Consider the following 23,027-nt stretch of genomic DNA (forward strand, 5'->3'; position numbering starts at 1 on the left):
ATTTCTTAATGATTTAGCCAACCAAGGAAATACATTTGTGTCTTGCCCATGTTACAGGTAGAACAGACAAGCAGAAGAGAGATGACCTGAACAAGGTCACACAAACCCCAGCTCCTCTTTGCACTTCAGAAGCCTGTTTGCTGTAGCTCTTGGATTCTATGCCAGTATTCATGAAATCCAAATACTTTTTGCATTTTACAGTAGATAAAATGCTAGGTAAGAGATTAAGTGGATTCTCCAAGTCCAAACTGGAAACTAAATTCTGGATTATTGGTACTAAAATCACTAATCTAGTGACTAAGTGGTAAGTTGTTTGGTTTGCCATAGGAAAATGTCTTGTATATGACTTTCCGTAGCAAACCAGAATGACTTATTAAGTCATTCTTATAATGAAGATAAAGTTTTTATTACTTTTAAAAATATGAGTGGAAGAGCTCACTGGTCTGCTGAAGGAGAGCTTTGCTACCATGCTCGGGAATCCAGTTTGAGGAATATTCAGCAAAAAGACATCATGTAAAGAAAAGGGAGAAGCAAATGAAGGAGCTGGGTAGGAGAGAAGGTAATTCAAGATGTAAATGGCTCTTCTTAGCCATACCTTTAATGACTAGTTAGACCAAAGATTAGAAGTAATTGAACTAGCTCTCAGTCAACAAAAGATGCAAATAGATTGTAAAGCAGAGTAGGATTGCATTAATTTACACTAAACCAAGAATAATTAGTGAGTGTTTGCGCAGTGCTTAGAAAGCAGAAAGTACTTTATAAATGTTAATTATTACTGTTTGTTTCAAATAGATGCAACAAACACAATCTTTTATATGTAAAAGACAAAAAAGCAGAACTCAGTAACAGGCTGCACCATTTAACTGAGATGTGACAGAGCTCATTCAGGAAAACACACAGAGTCTTATTTGGTGGCTATCTCTGAATCGTTTCATTTGAAGTCATAAGGTGACTTTCTATCTCTGGAAAGTCTGCCTTCTGGAAAATGAAAAAAACCAAAAACAACCCACCCAAAGCACCAAGGCTAGATGCTTATCACGAGGCCACTATTTCTGCAGTGTACTGTGTGCATTTCTGACCTTGCACAAGGTCAAAAGACAAGAGAATTTAAGTGATCAAGGCCAGGGGTTTAAGTAGCGAGTAAGCCATCTTCATTTTGGACAATGCAACCGTTCCTGAGATTAAGAGATAGTTATGCCTACTGCTGAGAAGCAAGCGTCTGGGAAACAGCACTAGTTTCTCTTAACGCCTAGCTGTACCATTAATTTATTGTGTGATCCAGGAGAGGGCATTTAACCTTTTGGGCCTGTTTTATGAAAAGCAGATATAACCATTCTTAGCTGTTTCACAGCCAAGTAAAGGGTTTTGTTTGATGCTTTTAAGCGTGTCATTTCAATAAATAATCTATGAGATATGTATCACTATTAAGCAGATGACCGAGAGAGTCTAGGAGTCTAACAAGGTGCTTATTATGTGAGATCATACAATTTCAGGATGGATTCTGGGCCACGACATGCTAATGATTTGCAAAGATTATTAGGCTCGTCAGAATCATGGACATAAAAGAACCCTAAAGTAAAATGCTTATCTGCTTTTTTTGCAATAAATTCCTGACCCAATTTCCTCCCTACCTTGGCAAACTCTTGCAGAGAAGAATGATATATAGCAGAGGTCCCACCACTTTGTGTGCTTTAAAAATTGCAAAGGATAATTGAATTAAAAAAGTAATTTATATGTTAGAAATGCTTTGCCAGGATATGAGCTAATAAAAACCTATGTTTAGTGCTCATGATTTTCAAAGTGGTATACAAATGTTAATTTATTAGCTAACAATTATATCTGTAAAGAAGGAAGTGGTACAGATGGAGACAGAGGAGACAGCAGCATCCTCAGTCATAAGCTCCTGAAGCCAAACGTCTCATTGTACATATCATTGCCCAAGTGAAGCTGGAACAATGTTCACATCTGTTGGATGCAGAAATCTGCAGGAAAACCAATTGCCAAGAATCCTTTAAACATAAGTTTATTTTTACCAAAGTTCAGTCTCCTGGGTTTGAAAAAAACCTCGGCGGAGGAATGGTTCCACGTTCCAACGTTTCTGATGACAAACCTGGCTTGAGATGTCCCTTCTGCTGGGGCTCAGCCACCCTACAGCTTGCGGCCTCCCTGGGGATCCTGGTGCAGCTGTTTGTAAAACCACACCATGAGCAGATCAGGGAAATGGTTTGGAAATAAAAAGAGCCCTTATCTGCCAAACCCTTACCTTTTTATTTTTTTAACCTCCCCCAAATTTAATTGGTCTAGATTAAAAACAATCAGGTTTTATAGTATAGTTTCACAAGCAGTTGCAGTGGCTCAGGCAAGAGGGCGATACGCTGGGGTGGGAAGGAAAACAGACTGAGAAACTCCTTCCCACCATCCTAACTGAAAGATGGAACCATATCCATTTTACGTCATGGCATGCAATATCTCACCTGACCTATAGTCTGTATTTCCAACCAGTTTTCAAGCAGAGAACGAGGGTTTGTAATAGCCTTTCTAATACAGCTTTTCTACCTCTAGCCCCTACCACCCATGATCAGATGTACATTTTCTAACTCTGAGAGATAATATTGCTCCGTTTCTGACAAGACAGCTGCTGCTGCTTCGTGGAAGCTGCCTTGCTGAAAGCCCCCTGCTTCATGTCCACAGCTCATCCATTTCTCCTTGCTTATAGACCAAGGTTTCTCCATCTTTAATTGGAATTTCTGTTAATAATTCTCTTTGCAATGCCTTTACTGCACTGTTTTCAAGAAAAGTTGAAAACTGTTGAAAGCTAAACAGTCAAATGCAGTCAGCATTTTCTTCCTCTTTTTCTTCACTTTTATTTCAGTAGCAAATATTGGTTTTCCATAGAGGAGAAACGAATGCAAAAAAAAAAAAGAAAAGATTAGATCTTCCCTACCACCTTGGAACTTTTTGTTTTGTAAATCGTGCTGCGTGTAAGCTATATTTTAAGATATTCTACAAAACACTTCTTTTCTCCCTGTATTTCTGACCAGTGAGGAGTGAATTTGTTGTGTCATCTCCTGACTGGCATTAGGTTTTACACGAGCAGTGGCTTCTATGAACTGTGCATCTGATCCAAAGCCCATTAAATTACATGGAAGTATTTTCCATTCATTTCACTTGAGGAGTAAAATGGGGCTTTATAAGCTCAGCTCCCTGTACAAAACCTTTTAACATTCACATTTATGGTATGGGCTGCACTGCATCATATTTCAGCCTTCAAAAGTGTCAGTGCTGAGGATGAAAAGGAATAAAATTAAGAAATTGGAGTCTTTTGGAAATCTCCTTCCCAGAGTGAGCCACAACGAACCTATGAAGAAACGTGTAAGAAAGAACATTGGCAAATTTTTCAGATGTACCCTGCGACCTTGGGAGCCTCCAATTTGCAATGATCCCCCTGAGGACCTTCAAGGGGGCCTGGGTTTGATGAAGCAGGTATTTCTTCAAAATTAGGGTCCTTTCTGGCATTATAAGCATAGTGCCTACTACAATTAAGGCATTTTTGAAATTTTCGTTCCATAATTATATGTAGCTGGGGTCTGGGGCAGTCTAGCATTCAAGCTGTCACTAAACACACTCAACGCCACGTTGGGTCATCAGGCTTATAAAGAGGTTGAACCTAAACACTGCGGCCTGTTCATTTAAGCTCATTTCTTGGGTAGGTAAAGAGATATTTATATTTTCATTTAGTTTGAGTGATACCAGCACCTGCCACTTGCTCTAAACAGAGCAGTTAACCCATAACTCCCTCTGTCAACTCCCGTTGACAGAAAGCAAAGCGGATAAATTAATGGCTCCCCTGAGAGGCATGAGCGGCGAAGACTCGTGTAAACAAACACCTCACAAAATACAACTGTATAAATGGGAATGGAAATGAAAGAGAAAATGCCTCTCCCCATCCCTGAGAGGCTCAGCAGGCTGGAGGCAGACACCCACAATGATGATAAAGGTGGGGAACACACAGCAGACGCTTCGCAGCTCACGCAACGGCAATTAGTGTACCCCCAAAGCAGACGAAAATGTTTCGGTCGTGCCAACGCCAATGGCTGGGATGTCTTTGCAGCTTTCTTGAAGCGTGTGGATGTGTAAAAGCGACCCTTGCCCCTCTATACGGGCATGCACACAAAGTCCTGCTGCTGGCAGATGCATGCCACAAACAGTAATTAAAAATGAAAGGAAATGTGATGATTCTTTTAAAAAACTGCTTTGCTCTTAGGGAAACACAAAGGCTGATCCACGCTCCTTGGTTTCTTCCCTCATCTGAGGGTGGATTCAGTATCTTCAGCTGCTCCGTCCCAGATGTACTGGGGCTGTGGTGCTGTGACATAAACTGAAGAGCATTCAATTAGTTCCTCTGTCAAAGGATAATAGTAATTCTGGTGATATAAAAAGCCAAATCTGTAGGTCATTTCATTAGGCCATAGTCTGGGGGCAAATCTAATTAAGTAAGAGATTTTTTCCCCCATGTCTGTGATCTCCCTCTCTCAAATCTGATTCTCTGCTTTTCCCCATGATGGGAAACTTTGCATTTTACTTGCTTTTCCTGTGACTGATTTTGAGTTGTCTTGAGCACCACAGGGTTTGTGCACCTTGCAGTCTTTCAAGGCCGAGAAATGTTTGCATAGACAAAGCTTAAAGCAAAGACCCTTCCCTATCTCACCCTGTCTGGTAATTTTTACCCGCGCACATCTCCTTCCTCGAGATAATACAAGCATCTGTGTGACTCTCATCTGGTATAAAATGATTGCTGAAATGAAAACAAATCAAATGCATTTCTGCAGACCAGGCATCCAATTTGGTTCACTGCTACACAGTGGGACCGGGGGTAGGGCAGCTAGGATCTGCTACTGGCCAAAGCTATGGGCTGAGGGAGGCTTTATGAGAGATAATAATGCTGTGTTTAGGGTAAAAGCAGGTCCCACGTCCCTGTTACCCTGTTGTCTTGGTGAGGATTGCACCATAACTCCTGTCTGCTCTGCATCCCCAGATGTTGCAACATCTGGATGGAGAGGGTGTGAAGATTTTAGCCAGACTGGAGGATCTCAAGCGTCTTTTTGCCTCCCTCACACCTCAGCTCATCCAGGAATGTGGAGGAGAAGCCCATATCTGAGATTTCTCAGCTGAGCTGAGCTTGTGTTAGGCTACAAATTGTAATTCAGGGAAGGATGTGTGTAAGGGGGGACAAGTACAGCATCAAAGCAAGGAGCTGTAAATGGAAATATTGTTCACATGTGTTTTACCTCCTGCCCTGGCATTGTTTAGTGTCTGTGTGTTGGCTTGGACTGAAGCCAATGAGTCAAACAACGTTCTCCGTGTAATTATACGCTTAATGGAAACAAGCAGAGGTCTCCATGGCCTAGATTTGGAGACGATTGTTTCTTAAGTAGTTGCCTCTGAGGAAGAGGGGGAAAGAGCATGCAGAAGCCAAGGGGATGAAGTGACATTGGAAAGGCACCAGTTGTGGCGGGAGCACTGGTCTAGGGGCTCTGCTCTGCTCCTCAACCCACTCCAGCAGCAGTTGGTGTCTGCTTTGGTATTTTGGCTGGTAAATAAAGAGCAAGAAGTTGTACCAAGTGGTCGTCTTGCCCTGATGAGGGCCTGCCAGCTGCAGCTCTGAACGCACGTGGTGTCATTGGTGCCAAACGCAGAGACCAAGGGTGTGACAGAGGGGATCTGGCTAGACTCGTGGTGACATGGAGTATTTTGGCCCCAGGCTGGATTTCCACATCACCCTTTCTTCTAGAGGTTAATGGTCCTATAAGGGCATTAGCAATAAATAAATGTGCCTAACCTGGGGCCTCATTAGTGTAAAGTCCAGCACTATAATTCATTTTATTAACCCTGCATGAGCTGGGCTGGCACGAGGATGGCAGGCTTGAGCCTCCTTCCACCTTCCCTTTCGCTGTCTCTGCTGTGGCAATGGCAGGAGAGCAGGCAGAGCGCTGGGCTTGGTAATATTTTAAGCCCCTGATTTTATGCTGCTGTGCAGAGCTGGTCTCGATGGGAGAACCCTGCATAAATGTACGGGGAAGGGGCGTTAGGATCACAGACAGACACTGTCGAGATCCTGGCCTAAGGCGAACATGCCTGCGGCTCTCTTGCTTCATGATTTTCGGCTCAAATTAGCTGATCTGTATCGGAGTGGGCAGCTGTTTCATGGGGGAAGGAGGAGAGAAGGTGTAGATCACGTACCTGACTCCAGGATTTTGGAAACAAGGTAAATGCAATGGGGAAGGGGCAGAGGCAACAGCTTGGATCCCAGTGCTGGGCTCGATCCCAGCTCGTTGGCCAACAATTTCTCCTATAGGACTGCAGAGGGAGAAACACTCCAGGAGGGTACTTAAGCAGTATATTAATGATGTCAATATTAGTGGCTAGCCTCTCTGTGTCCCTTCCTTAGCTGACCCCTCCCACCCCTCTTCTGGCCTGCGTTTGCATTTTATAAACTGCTCTGAGTACTACAGCAGCTTTCCAGTTGGCCCAGGGTTTTATATAGGCTAAGGACGAAATTAAAGCATTTCACTAGGATGTAAGGAATGGCCTTAGTAATTAATAAGTTTGGAAACAAATGTATTTAAACTTTTTTTTTAAACAAGCAAAAGAACAAACAAGCAAACAGCAACAAAAGCTGTAAGCGTCTTTGATGGTTACATTTATTGCTAAATAGGAATACTAATAATGCATTGGTCCTCAACCAGATTTGTCACCAATCTAATCTGGGAACAGCTCAGCTGAAATTGGAGACACAAAGGAGATATCTACACTAGTAAATTAAATATTTTATTACAGTAAATAACATTCTGGGACTGTTCCCTGGTACTAAGGCCAATTGGCATGGAGAAGCCTTCATCTATATAATAAACTCTCATAGTATCCAAAACAAAGTGGCTGTAGCCTTCTACATTTTGGGACTGGTCCCTGGCCAATGCTCATGCCTGAGGCCGTGCTCAGAAATTGTTTGGCCCAAATCAAAACATTGCCAGGAACCTCTGTTAGTTGTTGTTCAGCTGTTATTCAACAATATAAACAATAACTCCATGGTATTGTTTAATTTACTAGCATCAATAGACCCAAAACTGCAGCTGGCCAAACTAAGGAAATAGCTATCTCCATATTTACAGTAGTTTTCAGGTTTTTTTATAAAAGAAAATCCCAAGATTGTTGAGCAATGTTATTTTTCTCAGCATTCAATTTAATTTTTTTTCTTCCTCTTTTTTTTTTTTTTTTTTTTTTTTTTTTTTTTTTTTTTTATTATTATTAAAGTGTAAAAAGAGCAAATGGGAAAGATCTTTCATCAGAAGAGGTCCACTGATGGTGCAGATGTCATTTACAGCAGGTTGTCTAGGAGCGAAGGCAATATCAGCCAGAGAGGAAATGTTGCCAGGCTGCCCTCCCGACTAATCTCTGATTTCAAGCTATTACATGAAACCCTGCAAATCAACAAACAATGTGAACATCAATGAAGGGGTGTTTAAGACAGGAAGATGCCATTTGGGGGGATTATTGGACGTGAATGCTATCTCTCCTGGCTATTGGCAAAGAGTGAATTGGATTCAAATTGTTGTTGTCAAATCAAATATTCCTAAAGCACCCCTAGGGATTGTGTTGCAATTTTGTTAATATTTTTAAAAGCATCCTTTGATCTCATCCATGCCTGCATGCAGCTAGGATTTCATTACATACTGAAACAGACGTCTTTCTCTCCCTTCTCCCCTCTCTACCTTCAAGTTTTTACCTTAATAGGGTGCATTATGAACAATTGATTTTGAAGCCCATGAGCATGTGGAATCCACCAGGAGACAGGGCACTTTAATTCTGCCGCGTTTGCAGAATTGACCTTTGTGCCAACACTGGCCAGCCACGATCGTAACAAACTTCTCAGAGGGAAAACAAGAAAACAAACAAACAAACAAAAACTTTCCCTGAGAGTCATAGGACAGAAATGCAGAGACATGATGTCTCAGAGCAGCTCGGCGGCCTGATTCTGAAAGCCTGTCTCCAAGCCACATTCCCAACATTATCTTAAATTACCTATATATTACCCATAACTCTCTTTCTTGAATGAAAGCTGGATAAGCAAGTATTGGAGGGGCGTGCCAATGAATGAATGAAAGCCTGGGTTCTTTGTACAGTTTTCTATGAAAAATCACTTAGCAGAGACCTAAAAAGATCAAGGCTATCTACCCTAGCAGTATTTATGCTCCTGTTTATCTTCAGGATGCTTGACATAAAGGTGGGCTCTCCCTGAAGGCCAGGGCTGCGACATTGCTTGATGTCCGTAAAGTGCCATTCATCAAGTGAATTAATTATGAACCACAAGGTGATAGAAAGCGTGGGCAAGACAGGTCAAATGCTCTAGCCCTGGCCAAAGAGCAGGCAGCTAAGCAGTGCTATTCCTAGCAATGACCCATGCTCCTGCCTATCCATCACCACAAAAAGGACTAAGTTGTTTTCTGGGTAAGCCCTTTCTACTTACAAGGTTCTGTTTGTTTTAATCAATTTTGAAGTTCTCAGATGTGGATATCACACCAAGGTAAACAGAAAGGTAGAATAATTAAAGCAGTGTGTACTCGTTAGTAGCAGGAGTTTCCTTACAAGCTGTCCCGGTTATGAATAAAAATCTCTTCTCAGTAAAAATGTCTGTGAAATGACCACAGATGGTGTGTTGGAAAGCAGAGCTCCGGTTACAGATGGGGAAGCTGAGGCAAAGAGGAAGAAAATTGAGGGACAAGCCCATGTGGTGAATCACTTGGTGCCTCAGCTGGCAGCAGAACTAAGAACTGAACAGAGATCTTCTGTTTCCCAGTTCAGATCTCGTCTAAGTCTTGCAGTTAGGCTGATCTCAACTTTGAGATGTTCCTGCTTTTCTGTCACTGTGGGGGAAGCATTATCCGCTGGAGAGCACATTTTCATCCGAAGATTGTAGGCTTAACAGCTAAAATCCCTTCCTCCCTCCTCTTGCCACGTCTTGGCTTTTTTCCTTCCTAGTTAAGTGTATTCAAATATGCAGATGCTTCAATGAACTCAAGAGTGGATATTTCAGTGATGACTTCACATGCTCCTTCTAAATTTGACTATTAAGCCATTTTCTTTCTTTAACTGTCTTTTAAATAAAACAGATCTGGATTGTTGGGCATTTCTTTTTATCTGTATTGCTTTTAAGGCCTCATTTAATATGTAGACTCCAGACAGCAGTTGTCAGACATGTGTTTTGCCTCTCTAGAAAGACACCAGTCTGACAGCAGAAGACTGGGTGACTTCCTAAGTTGGAAGCAGACTGATTCACAGGCTGAAATAACTGCTGATATTCCAGATCAGGTTAGGTCTAAAGACCACCTGAGGACAAGCCTTGTCTCTGGGAGGCACCTGCACACAGTGACTTGGTTGTGGGGATCCTCCAGGCCTGGTGATGTTCCACAGTTCTCTTGGGGAGGACATTGTGGTCCCAGGACAATGTCTGAAGGTCCTGCCTGCAGGGCCCAAATCTCAGCAGGAAATATTTTCACACCGTCTAAGGAGAGAAGTTTGTGCAGAGGCTGAAGGAGCCTGCTCATCTGGCAGGCACAGAGACATAGTAAGACAGATGCTAACCAAGGGAAACTGAGGAGAAACCCTCAATGGGTGTGGACTCTTTATAGCGACCATGGAGTTTACCCTCCCAAATCAAGAGAATCAGCCTCCTGAGCAATTAAGGAGCAAGCAGGACTTGAAGGTGCATAACAGCTTTAAAAAATTGAGTGTGCTCCAGGATCTGAAATGTAAGCAGGAGAAAAATTTGATGTTGGAGCTGTAAGAGGGGGTAATGGTTGCCAAAATGAAGGAAGAAACTGGCATGGTGGTAGAAGTACATGGCAGAATTGTGAGATGTGTATCAGGAACATTTGTTTCTTTAAGGGTCAAGCAGCTTGAAGCTGGCAAGCCCTGATAACCATTTGCGAGCTGGCTGATAAATGGGTCAGATGTGTTCTGTCACGCTTGGCTGGGGACACTGGCCATGAAACAGAGAGGGGGATTTGTGTGGAGTAGAAGGTCCATGTAACCCATGCTGTTTGCGTCACTGCCCTGTGAGGCATTGCTGGAGATAAGAAATAGGACCTTGAAGAAGAGCCTGGAAAAGACCGTGCAGTGGAGATGATAATCAGTCTATGCCTGCTGCAATGTGATGTTCTTCAAACTTCCTTTACATTATGACCTGAGCCACTGAAATGCATGTCAGAGAGTGATAGCAGGGTACTGATGTAATGATCGTATCTTCTTAATTATAGCCGAAATATTACAGATGCTTTCTTATCACCTTAAAACAACAACAGCAGAAGAAAAATCTAGTTTTTATCTGTTAGCTCAAGGTGGGGAGGAGGCTGCACATATTCCAGAATTTGTTTTGGGAGAAGAAGAAACAGGTGAAGGAGACTGTCCAAGCTTGTCATGGCATATTAGAAGCTCTAGGGTAAGGGGAAGTTGGCTTAATCCATCCTCAAAGGTTTGTTGCCTTGTCCCAGATCAGTAAATGTTGACCTAGTCCAGCTCAATGCAGTCCCAGTGATCCCCGTCCCAGGCATGCAAATCCAGACCCAACTACTAATACAATTAAAATGGTTTCTTTATGTCTCTGTAGGACAATACTTGCAAAAGGCTGTCTGAAATTCTGCTTTTACCTTCCATAACTGTAAAACAGGAGGCAGTCTTAAAAGCAGACCAGAACCAAGTACTGCTCATTCCTGTATACATACTCCACAGTGCAGAACATGGGCCGTGGCTATACTTCTCCATGAGTTGTTCCCTGTCCTTCTCTCTCTCAAAGACAATCACACCTGCACACTTCTTGCACTATTGCTTGTTTATGGGTGGGATTTCCGTTATCAGAAATGTGAGTTTCAGTCCCTTCAGGCTGAAGGGGAGAGTACATCAAGGTCTCTTCGTTCTCAACATGTGTCCCAGCTGTTCTGCTACTCCCCAGCATTTTAAAAATAAACTGTAATGGGGTTTGTTCCATGTATTACAGTCCTACATCACAGCCAAACTACAGGGCACGAGCAATTGTAACAGTGGTGGCATTGCTTCCTACAGTTGATGTAAGGTGTTCCTGAGAGGGCAGATGGGGAAAGCAGTGTCCCCTTCTATTCCATTCATAGACCTGGTGGCTTCTTTACAGTTCCATTGGTACCTCCTATAGCAGGGAAATCTGTGTCTCTCTCTACACAGCTCTGCTACGAGCAGTCATATATCCCTAGGTGGTTACCAAAGTGTATCAATATGCTGAAGAGGGTGTGTGTAGGAAAGCCTAAAGGGCACAGGTAAGAAGAACTGATCTATTAAACGTTTGCAACAACGGCATGCAGATTGGCAAACAGCAGAGACAAAGCAGTTATAAAAATCCACATAAATCTGAAGGATTCAAGTATCAAGATAAAAAAGGAATGGACATTAGTGTTACTATTCAACTCAGAAGAAGAAGATTAGATTAAGAAAAAGGAAATTTCTGATTAATATAATGAAATATTTTCCTAATGATCAGATCCCTTAGGGAAGTAGAATAAAATAAATAAAAAGAACAAAAAAAGCCCAAACATCTGAAACTGGACTTCCCAAAGCACTATAGAAACAAAGTATTGTATATAAAGGAGCAGCCTTATGTTGGACTGGGAATGGAGTAGCCTGGTAGATTCTCTTCCACTTCTTGGGTTTACTACACTGGATAATTCACAGAGGTAGGTAAATGTGTACCAGTGATTGCGAAAGCCTGTCTCTGTTTCTCAGTACCCTGAACCAGGGAGATGTGGGCCAAGCTCCTAACTACTTTGCCGCTGCCCAGTGTTGTAAGGCAAAAAGAATGCAAGCTGTTTCCATTTAATGGAGAACCATACCCATATCACAATGCTGTTGTACCCTTCATACAACCAGAATGCAATTCATTGACCCAAAGAAAGCCTAAATTCATAGCTTTGGCATCAGATGATCGACTCTCTCCAAGGAAGACCTCTGGAGCTGCAGAACTGCTGTACAAGCCTCCTCCTTCCTCAAACATCTTCTTGTTATTTGTCTGGAGCGTGGGCTTGACTCCTTACTCAATGGCAATCCCCAGCAGTTTGTAATGGGCCCTAAATAATCCTTAACTTATCACAACAGCTGTTGGAAGGCGGCCCAGGAGGGCGGTTGAGATGATAGCTTGACTGAAGGCAGGAGATGCTTCTCATAGCAGCTTTGACGGAGAGGAGAATCAGAGCCACGGAGTAACATCACTAAGCTTCAAAGTATCCCAGGGTTCTTGCTTTTGTGAGACATGTTCATCGGAGATCTGGAAACTGTCAGCTTGTACCAGCTTTGTAGTACCCTCAGGGGGGGAAGCAAATACTCTGCTGGCTATGAAGTTGTGCAGCTCTAACTGCAGTAATTCAATCCCAACAGTGAGTCAGGGCGAACAGACCTACCACTACAGAGAGGACACCAGAACGGAGAGAATTTTAATTGGCAGATGTGCACTGCTTAGCATTAGGGAAGACAATGAAATTTCACATTCGTGAGCATTAATGTAGACTTTATCTCATCTACAGTATGTCTGTGCCTTGAATTTCCTCTAGACCACAGCTGGGTGTTAATCCCCTTTTATGTTATACCCCTCCCTGGCAATGAATACACTTGTCAATTAAAATACGTTCTTTGAAGTTTTTCAAGCTTTCCAGAGTAAAGAACTGTGAAGTCTCACTATGACCCAGGATTAATTAAGAAGGGCCAAATTTGATCTCATTTATGGGAGTGTAAATGTGTTGCAACCCTATTCCCAGCCTAGCAAGAGAAGACATTTACTCTTGGTAATTTTTCTTTTATAATCATTGACCAGGAAAAGAGAAGACAGTTTTATCTTTCAGCTGGTACTCTGTGGACTCCATCTTCCTATGTATTTCAGTGTTGCACAGCTACAAATACTTTCCTTTAAATAAAACCAGCTCTGAGGCAACTTATCCAGATGACCATAACAGGTAAACTGCTGAAATATTTACAACAAAATGAAAATTTATCTTTTTTACCCTCTATCTTTTGAAGTGTTTAATCTCTAGGTATCTCTGGACAGCAGCTGCACTAAAAATCTTTCCACTGACTGGTGTGAGTGAGATGGACACAGAGTTGGAAGTCGCGTGTCCTCATATTCTGATTTGTGCTTTTATTACACATGCCGTGCCAAAATGGGATGCAATCGATTGTTCATGTCCAGTAACTATTTGCTTAAAATGATGATGACTGTATATTGTGTCTCCTGGAGAAGAATGCAGAACCCAGTATTCAAACTGGTTCTGCAACTGCATGAAAGCTCTCTTGGCAGACTGGAGACACTCATAGACAAGGCCAGTTCAGCATCAGATGTCTCGGCCTCTGCCACATGAACTGAAGACACGATTCCTCAGAATTGGCAAGCCAGCCACTGAAAAGGTTCATTATCATTTCCAGTTAAGTAGTGATAGCAACCAGACCCTCCGCACTTGGCTATGGATGGAGCTTGCCTGTGGAAAGCATGCTGCAGACACAAAATCTACACGTGGCGTGGAAATTTTGCATGAGCAGATTTGCAGAAGCGATTAAATTGACAAACTTGCTAGCATGCTACTGAGAAGACCTGGAGAGCATTTGAAGAAAAGAAGGATGTAAGAGAGATTGCCCCCTAAACTGATAAAAAGAGATGACAACAAAGATCAGTCTGGTGGTCAAACTAGTTTCATTATGTATTTTAGATGTCCCCAGTCATGAGAAACGGGTGGGAAGGAGCTGTCCCAAAGCAGGGAAAGCAGGGAGGAGAGCAAAGCCATTGCCTAGCATTCCCATCTGATAGATCCTTACATCATTTTACAAAAGCAAATGAGCACAGGAGAGGGAAAGTGGTAAAAAAGGGTCGATAGTATTTTGCACTCTAAGTTCAATAATACAGCACTGCTCTTTCAATAATATAGAAAGAAAAACACTGAAAAAAGAAATCACCAGCTGAGTGTTTGGACATATTCCTTGACTATTTCATTAATCCACCTTCATTTATTTTTAGCTGGATAGTGTGATCCATAGCAGTTGATTAAACTGGAAAGAGTGATAATTTGCTCAGCTAATGTGAAGTAAATGAAAGATAAGCAGACATGTTACATGAATCCTGTAAAATTTGATATAATAATCCCTAACTCTGTGTGTCTTCTTCAAAACATAAATGAATTATCCTCACACTTCCGTATTGAACTACCACCAGGTATTGCCAAGACATGGAAATGAATAGAAGGATTAGAAGATCAGTGATCTCCTCAGGAACATGTTTGAAAAATGAAGTACATCAAGAACACTCATTCACCTTTGTATTAGTCCTGTGTTTATGTAACTAAATGTTGCTGCTTTAGGAAGGTTGTAAACATAAATAATTTCATTTGGTATTCATGTTGCTTTCATCATTGCATTTTACTGCAACGAAGCAGTAAGTTAAAAAATCCAAGGATGTAAGAGGAAAAATAAAAATAAACTTGTTTGCTTACTAGTTCTCTGAGTGACACTCTTGAATATTTTAATGATATTTACTGATAGAATCGTGTGGCATTCGTTCCACTAGTGTAAGTAGGAATGGTATCTATCCCTTTGTTATAAGACGTTTGTGTATATTATTTTTTAAGTGGAAGCTGGTGGAAAAAAAATCAGTCCACTGGGTTTCTTCAGATTTATTTCCAGTGGGTTTCAGCACTTTAAAGTGCTTCTAAAATTATATTAACTGAAACTCAAGTAGAACTCTGTTGAGTACACTCATGGTGTGGCAGCTACAATCACAAGGTGTAGAAAACGCTGTTTCACAGACGTACACAGCCTTGATGTCTCTAGTGCCCATGTAACATTCTCCCTCTTTCTCTCCACACATGGTTTCTTCTCTTTACTCATTTTTCTTATTGTATTTTACTTTATTACAAGGGAGAGGGGAGGGGAAACACAGCAGTTGACTTTCACATAGCTGCAACATGGCGAGACAAATCTCAGAGGTGGTCAAGGCTCAAAGGCTTGCTGGGAAGCCTGTGTCTTTTGGCTTCTGCTCTCTATTATTTCTTGTTGAGCACTCATCAGTATTGCCTTTGGGAAAAGAAAAGAAGAAGGAAGAGGAAACAAAGGTCCGATCTTCACGTTGTCCATTGGGCTAGCTCACTGCATGGCATCTTAAATAGCAAGTCCCATAGTAGTGGAAATGTAGTAATTTCTTTATGGTGTTTCTTTAAGGAAAGAAGCAATTCACTATCAACACCAGTCTTTTGTAAAGTAACAACCCCTCTTCTGAAACCCAAGATCTGCTTCTTGGTCCTTCTTAAGGCCTGTCTCTATTCTTTCCCTACAGCAGGTGTCTGTCGTCAGTTCTTCCTAAATAAAGCCCTATTTAAATCCTTTCCCTGACCCTACACTCACTGCGTGCTTTTATATATTCTTTTGTTACCTGACTTAGCTTGCCAGCCAGAGTTTTGAGAAAGGGTTTCAAAGACAGGGGCACCCGGGTAAGTGACCTATTGCACTCTACCACTTCCCTGATGTTTCACCTTGGGCGAGTCAATAGCAAATGTGTACCATTAAAAAGCTGTATTTGCCAATATTTAACGGTGCGTGTTATATAAATGTCACTATAAGAGCTGCTCACTGGCATGTGAATAGTCTATTTAAACTATATCCAAGTAGCAATAATGAAGTGGACAAGTTTCCCAAGTTTGAGGAATAGCACAAAAAGAAAGGGAAAACAAACAAACAAACAAAAAGTAGGGAAACAATCCAGAGAGACTGGGGGACTGAGGTTAGGAATCAGTCTCAAAAAGTGGCAACAGAGGTTAAATGGTTACAGTTTAATGAAGGGCAGCCTCCAAAAGTTTGGGAAAGTGTAAGTCAGGCCATGAGTTTTTATTTGGAAATACGATAACTGAGAGACTTCAAACGTCAAACCACCATGCAGAGTACTAAAACAGCCAACAAAGTGAAGAGCTAGAATGCACTGTACTCAGGAAATGTGTGCTTTTTTTAGTGTAGCAAACTCCTGAGATGTGAGACTGCAAAATGTCTTCTTAGCAGCTGGATCTCCACTGAGGGTTCTCTAAAATTGGCCATGAGGCATCAAGCTTTGTGAGCAGCTGAGGCTCTCTCCAGTTCCCATTTATCTGAGACACTCTTTCTCTGTCCACAGAATGTGATCTGAGCCCCAGCCTTAGTGGAACCCAGATTACCAAAGTGAAAAGCAGGGGAAATGGTGAAATATAAAGGAACTGGAAAATAGATTCACTTATGAACTCCAGGCACAGATCTGATCACTCACAGAATCAGGCAGGGCTTCTTTGGAGAAGCAGCACAGCATCCTGGCAAAACAAACTCTGCAGGGTTTGCAAAGCTTTTGTTCTGTTACATGCAACTTAATTGTTGGGTTCTTCTCTAACTTGCATTTCTGAGTCACTTGTTTTTAATTAAGCCTCTAATTGCCACATTCTCTTGGATCTTGCCATTGTGTCCCTGAAAGCACCATCTATGTTCAGAGTTTACTTCCTACTGTTCTTATCCTGAAGAAAAAGCTGTGTTATGGATGTATCCAACTCTACCTCTTTATGCCTTGATTAGGGGAACTGACTGTTGAGTGTGACCCAAGCACAACTGATTTTGTCTCCTTTTGTCATTATATATCACCCTTTAGAAAGGCACAATCACAGCCTCCTGGGGTCCAATATACCAGCAGTGCAGACATTTATAGCAATTTTGAATCACAGAAAGATGTGGAAAAGCAGAGGTTTTATTTGTCAAAAGAGCCAGGTGCACTGGAGCTAATTCCCTGCTAGTACACTACCATATTTCATGATTTCTGCCAGGGATAGGCAGTTTTCATTCCCCTTGGGAACTAAGTGGAAGCTTTACCATCAAATGCTGGAAAAACAACACACTGAATCCACCAACGATGTGCACTTTGGAAGCAATCCTGCTTCCTGTCCTACTATCCTGCAGCAGCTCAGAGCTGCACATCCTCCTCTGGAGAACGACTGTCCATCGCTAGCACCCTGCGCAATCTTATCACAACATCCCAGCCCTTAACGCTGCAGACCATTCTGATCTAAACACAGCCTTGGGTTGCTGTCTAACATGCCAAAGAGCCGCTCTGAAAGGGAGAAATAAACATTAAAAAAAACCTCCAAACAAGCATGCTGAAAAATCCACAGAATTTGTGATGTAGTCTCTTCTGTGCATACATGCAGGCTGGTTTGGATTTACAGACTGGCAAACCAGCAGCCGTGCATAGGTCAGGGGAGTGAACGTGCTGTAAGGGAACACAGAAATAGGTTCATTGTTTTCCTCTGGCAGCACTTTGCAGCCACATCACTGTAGGGTACGTGATCCTGTGGAGAACAGAGCAGTAGAGATTTGGGTCCCTGGAGCCCAGGGCTTGGAAAAGACCTTTATCTGGTCTATGGATAGATGGATGAAACACAGCACAGAAGAATATAAAATACAGGAGAGCACAAGAACAAACTTAGCTGTGCTCAGACAAAGGACTTGTGGTTGTTTCCTTCTCACCTTCTCTCTCATGACTGCATGGAAAATAAAAACAGTTGTGGCTATAAATAGAGTCGCCAAGGAAGGAGGACAAATCCTGCATCATTCATGAACACGAGTCTCAGACATTCTGCCCCAGCATAACTTAAACATTTGCTTACATCAAAGTGTAGCGTGGTCAAAAACTGCGGGCTTCCCTCAAGGCTTTAATTCAAAAGAGAAATAGAAAAAGAGATGCACTCTACCTCTATTACTAGATGCATTGTATAAATGAAAATTAGTGTAAACATTCTGGAGATAACTAAATATTAAATGCACACAATTTATATAGCTTGAAGGAAAACAGTAATTGGTTAAACTCATAAGAGAGCTGAAATTCCACACTCTATTGTTTTATTCTTTAGCAAATGCAAAAAGAATTGAGTAAAAAAGATCTACAGCACCATTCACAAGTCATCATTGTCACCCTGAGTACCAGAAGGGACTGCCTTCATGTCTAGGCCCCTACAATCACAGGCAATTATATCAAATGTTAAGACCCACCTAAATTAAGACACGCAGTTCATGTATCTGTCTTTCCCCCAGGGATCAACGTAGCCCACATCAGACACAGCAACCCCGCCTGGAAGATGCACGGTTTGGCAGGAAGGCTCCTAGTGTAAACACTGAGTTATTCAGCAACGAAGTCAAGCCCTTGCCCACACAACATCCACTCACACACACCAAGCACAAGCCATAAATCACTCCTCTAGACAGTATAACAATGCTAAGGCCTTCAGCACCTGTAACCACAAGAGGTAAAATCTACACTGGGCCGCAGATAAAAACTAGGGCAGACTAAGGGCACGGCCAGTGTTGTAAATCCCCTGAAAGGGTAGGAAACCTCTTGTGAAAATGCCTCAGTGGACCACCCGCCATCTTTTTCACAAAAGCTTTGTCATCCCTAATATCACCCAGGGAAAATTCTTTTCCAAGCCTGAATCTGGGAGACTCTCGGTGTCCCTGGCGCATCAGCCTGCCCTGCCAAAGATGCAAGCTCCAGTCAATCAGTTAATCCAGTCAATGAGCAATGCACTGCAAACTTAAGGACAGGATGTTACCAGAAAGCCCAGAGGACCTGCTTTTCTCTCTGGGGTGCTACTCTGCAGCCTTGCACAGCCTTCATGTCTGAATCCAAACCTTTTTCTATTTATCTTACGTATTCTTCAAGGCCAGATATGTATTTTACTGTAAGTTTGTACTGTGCTGAGCATGACCAGGCTTGGTGCAACGGTAATGCATAGCTGCTAGGTTTTTAATAAAAATTCCCACTGACTTCAGCTGGGAACTGTGCAGCAAAATTACTCCTTAAGACTTCCTAGTTCCTAATAAAATCTGAAAAGGGAAGAAAGGATGTCAGGGAATACCTCAGTTCCTACAGCAGGCCACAAAATACTGACGTAAGAACATTTCTAAAGGGTAATTCCCATCATGTTATGCATGACTTAAAATTTCTCCTTGTCAGGGTGGTTGGGTGGGATTCAGATCACCCGATTAACACTCCAAGAAGTTGTATGTTTATATTTAAGTATGTTCAGACTTGAGACTCTGTTTAGAGTGGAACAGCTTTCGGCAGATGAATAATTTCATCAGGAAATAGGCAGCTAAAATCAGACTTAGACTGGTTTAAAATGTTTACAATTAGAGCTGCTGAAATTTTGGGTATGATGGGTGAAGACATTGGCAGATCTCTGTTTCCTGAGTCAGGTCTTCATCTTTCTGAATCAAACTCTGTTGCATGCAGCTCCTTGGATATGTGCTTTTGTTCTTTTCCAGATGAGGATTAATGTCTAAGTCTCACCAAGTTTGGCTGAATTTTTTTATGAACTTTAAGAATCATAAGCATTCTTCTGTTAAAAATATTTTTTCTGATGTTTGGTAAAATTTCCTGTCTCTAACTATTTCTTTTTTACTTGCAAACATGCTCACCCCCAACCGATGGCAGGTCAACAACATGACAGCAGCTCATATGAAAAATCTCTAAGGATCTTCTAAAATAAAAGTCAGTATAGTAACTATAGGATAACAGTCCTTATGGCTGTAGGTCTAGCCAACAATATCAGCTTCTTCAAAGGAATAGGATTCAACCTTATCGTACATCATTCTTGCTGATGATCAGTCTATCGATGTTTGCATTGTGCTATCAGGTCACTGTGCAATCAGACACTCCTTGCACTTTTGCAAATCCGTGATGGACTTTGCCACTGTTCCCCATTTAAATGGCTCAGTCTAACAGGTTATAACCACCAGAATTTGCCATGATGACAGAGATGGAAAACAATGCAATTTATAAGCTACAACAGTGTAAGTTTTCTGCAACCATAGACTAAAAAATATATAATGAACTCTACATCATGTATGAGGCCCAGAGAAATGGATTAGGTTGTCTGCCAAGTAAGGATTAATACTTACTACTTCCAATACCTTTCTACTGGATTTTCCCGCTTTTGATCTGTTTATTTTATGCCTACCTATACATAGATAAACAGTATTTTTAATATTAAAACAACTAGCCAGTAACCTCCAGCTGGTCCTTCTCAACAATTTAAAACTAAAACGGCATATGAATTCCTTGCATGTGTTAAATTGAAATCTATCCGATTTATATTCTGGTATTAAAGCAGCTCTCTCAAGGTTTCTAAGCTCCAGCATTGTTGTTACCTGGAAAAACAGTGTGATAGTTCAGTTCCCCAGTTTAAGAATACTGAGGTTTTTTTTTTCCTTTTAGAGATCTGTTATTAATGTGTCCTCATGAACCTATAGCCCCATGTAAACACATGTAAAGTACCAGGGAAGAAAAGGTGTCTGCCCAATGGAAATGGAGATCTAAATTTAAAGTCGGTACTTGAAGTGAAGGCTGGGCAACAGGAAAAAGGTGGGAGTTGTGCAGTGAAAAAAAAAAATGAAAGAATAAATTTTGAAGGACAAGGAAGCTACAAAGTTCAACAGAGTTTTGAAGGTGAGGACAACAGGGCTGAACTTAAATCATGAGGAGGACTTCCCCATCTACTGTTAAAAAATCCCCAACTAGTATTTATGTGAAGCCCATTCTGAAAGGCAGAAGAGTTGAAATGAGATAACAGGAGCAACAAAGAAATCCAAGACTCAATCTAACCAAGGATTATCCAAATAAAATCTGTTTATCACTGGTAGCTGAAGTAGCAATTACACATAGCTCTGGTCCAGCCAGTGCAATTCACACTATAATCAATGAGATTTGGTGCCACGTTGAATTTTCTAACTCCTGCTCATTTAAGCAGTTCTCCGCTGTGAGCAGGAAGAGCATATTTGCACCTCTGGGATAGAACAGGTGAAACAACGCAGGTCCCAGGATGGTGCTAATCATGGATGATGAGCATGCAAGGAAGCTATGCCAGAAGTTATTATTTAGTTTTAAGAAATTCTTTCTTTTATCCAAAAAAGTAAAGTCACAGATAAACTACCACGCTGCAAATTTCAGACTTCTTTAAATGACAAGGCAACTGCAGATGGACTTGGTCTTTCTTCCTCATTGAAATCCCACTGAGAGAGGGATTCCCCAAGATACCTGTGGATGCCAACTCTGCAGGCAGACTGTGCAATATTCAAAGTAGTTCTGCATCCCCCTTTGGATGAAATCCTGTGAGATCTAATCTTCACCTGCTATAACTGTCCAGTTTCCTGCTTCATGCCCAGGCTGAGCACTGAGGATGAAGAGAGAGTTCCATCGGTTCCCAAGGTGACAAACAAAAGAATGAGATTCAGGAGTCCTGAACTATGTGATTATCATTTGGGGTTGATTTCTTGGCCAATGCAGTAAACATTCAGATCACAAGAGCAAACAGAGAGTGTGACCTCAGAAAAGTCCTCTGGTCTGATTATTTTTCATATTTCATTAGCCTAGTTCAGAAATGGAAGTGTACCAAGGCCAGAAAGATGCTAATTTAAAGCACATTGGAAGTCATTATATGTAATTTCATGGAGGAGGAGGAAGATTGCACCAAACTGAACTTCACTAACCAAACAATTTCCTATGTTTGAAGAATTTTGCTCTTCGTTCTATCTTCTCTAATGAATCTCTGCCTGAAGTTTAATCATGCCCTATAACAATTACTCATTCTGTGTCAGCAACACTCAAAGAGTTAGATGATGTTTCTTTAAACTTATAACTTTATTTATGTTTTCCTATCTCATCTGGCTCAAAAAACATTGAACTCAATGCAAACTGAAGTAATTCCATATTTTCTTTGCCATAAAATTATTATTCCACATTCAACTTCCGTTCCTTACTAGAGATGTAGTTTACAATGTGTGTAATCATATACAAATAAAAATCCAATTGGATCAATACCAAAACCATATTTTCCAGTTAATCATACCAATAATTCTGCTTTCCTTTCTCTACCTGTGCCAGTGGATACTTGAAAATACAATTAATACAATGTCGCTGTGGAACTAAAGAAGTAAATTGACTTCCAAAGCTGGGGAATTTTCGACGAAAATGTGATTTTAAAATCTACTGAATAAATAAGCCATTGTTATTTAAAAATTAGGCTTGCTCATATGAAGCTTGCCAAAGCCCTGTCAATAACCTCTCCTAATAACTACCTACTTCTATGAGAATATGATGATAATAGAAAGGTGGTGATAAATAATAGCCTGTTTTCTTTTCCACCGCTATGCCGTTACTCACCCATATTTATAACATGCCATTTACTGAAGTGTGCATGTTTATGGGCTCTCTGGAAAAGTCTGATAAGGGCAGTGATTGGTGATGGGCTGTGCTCCAAATGGCTGGTGCTCAAACTCCCTTTCCCCATTGATGCCAGCTTTCAGCAAAGCCAGAGCAGAGCGCTCTGCCTCCTTTAGCAGTTCATTTTCTGCGCTCTCCTTCAGCGAGGGGGCAGCGGGCGCGAAAGGAATGCGAAGTCACGCTCTTGTGCGCTGCCCTTCGGCTTCATTATTTACTTTACACTCTTCTACCTGAATGCATCAGAAAAGGCTCTTTTTTAAGACTTTTCCCTCCCTGCCTGCTTTTAGCAGGAGCCTGCTGCGCAGCAGTGTTACTCTAATTTAAGCTGGCAGGAGGGCATACTCGATGGTTTCACCAGGTGCTGGGCTGGAGGAGTCTCCTCATTGCCGTGGTCTGAAAAGCTTTATTATTTTTTCCCCTTTTTCCAATGCCCGCCCTGCGCCCTCCCCCCCCCCCCCCCCCCCCCCCCGGCCTTCAGCATGATGATTCTTTAATTGCAGCCCAGGCTCAACTCAAATTCTTCCTGAAAGCGTTTTTAGCCAGTTCCAGAGTTGCTTTTCAGTTACGAGGGCTGAATGGCAGTTTCAATGGCATACGTATATCCAGCTTAGCAAAACGGGTGCATAAAGGAGGTAAAGGAAGGGCTTTGTTGTGCTTTCAAAGCTTTGCTATGAAACTTCTGCCAGTGCCA

Source organism: Leptosomus discolor, chromosome 1 (assembly GCF_034619465.1).
Source record: "Leptosomus discolor isolate bLepDis1 chromosome 1, bLepDis1.hap2, whole genome shotgun sequence".
NCBI lineage: Eukaryota > Metazoa > Chordata > Aves > Leptosomiformes > Leptosomidae > Leptosomus > Leptosomus discolor.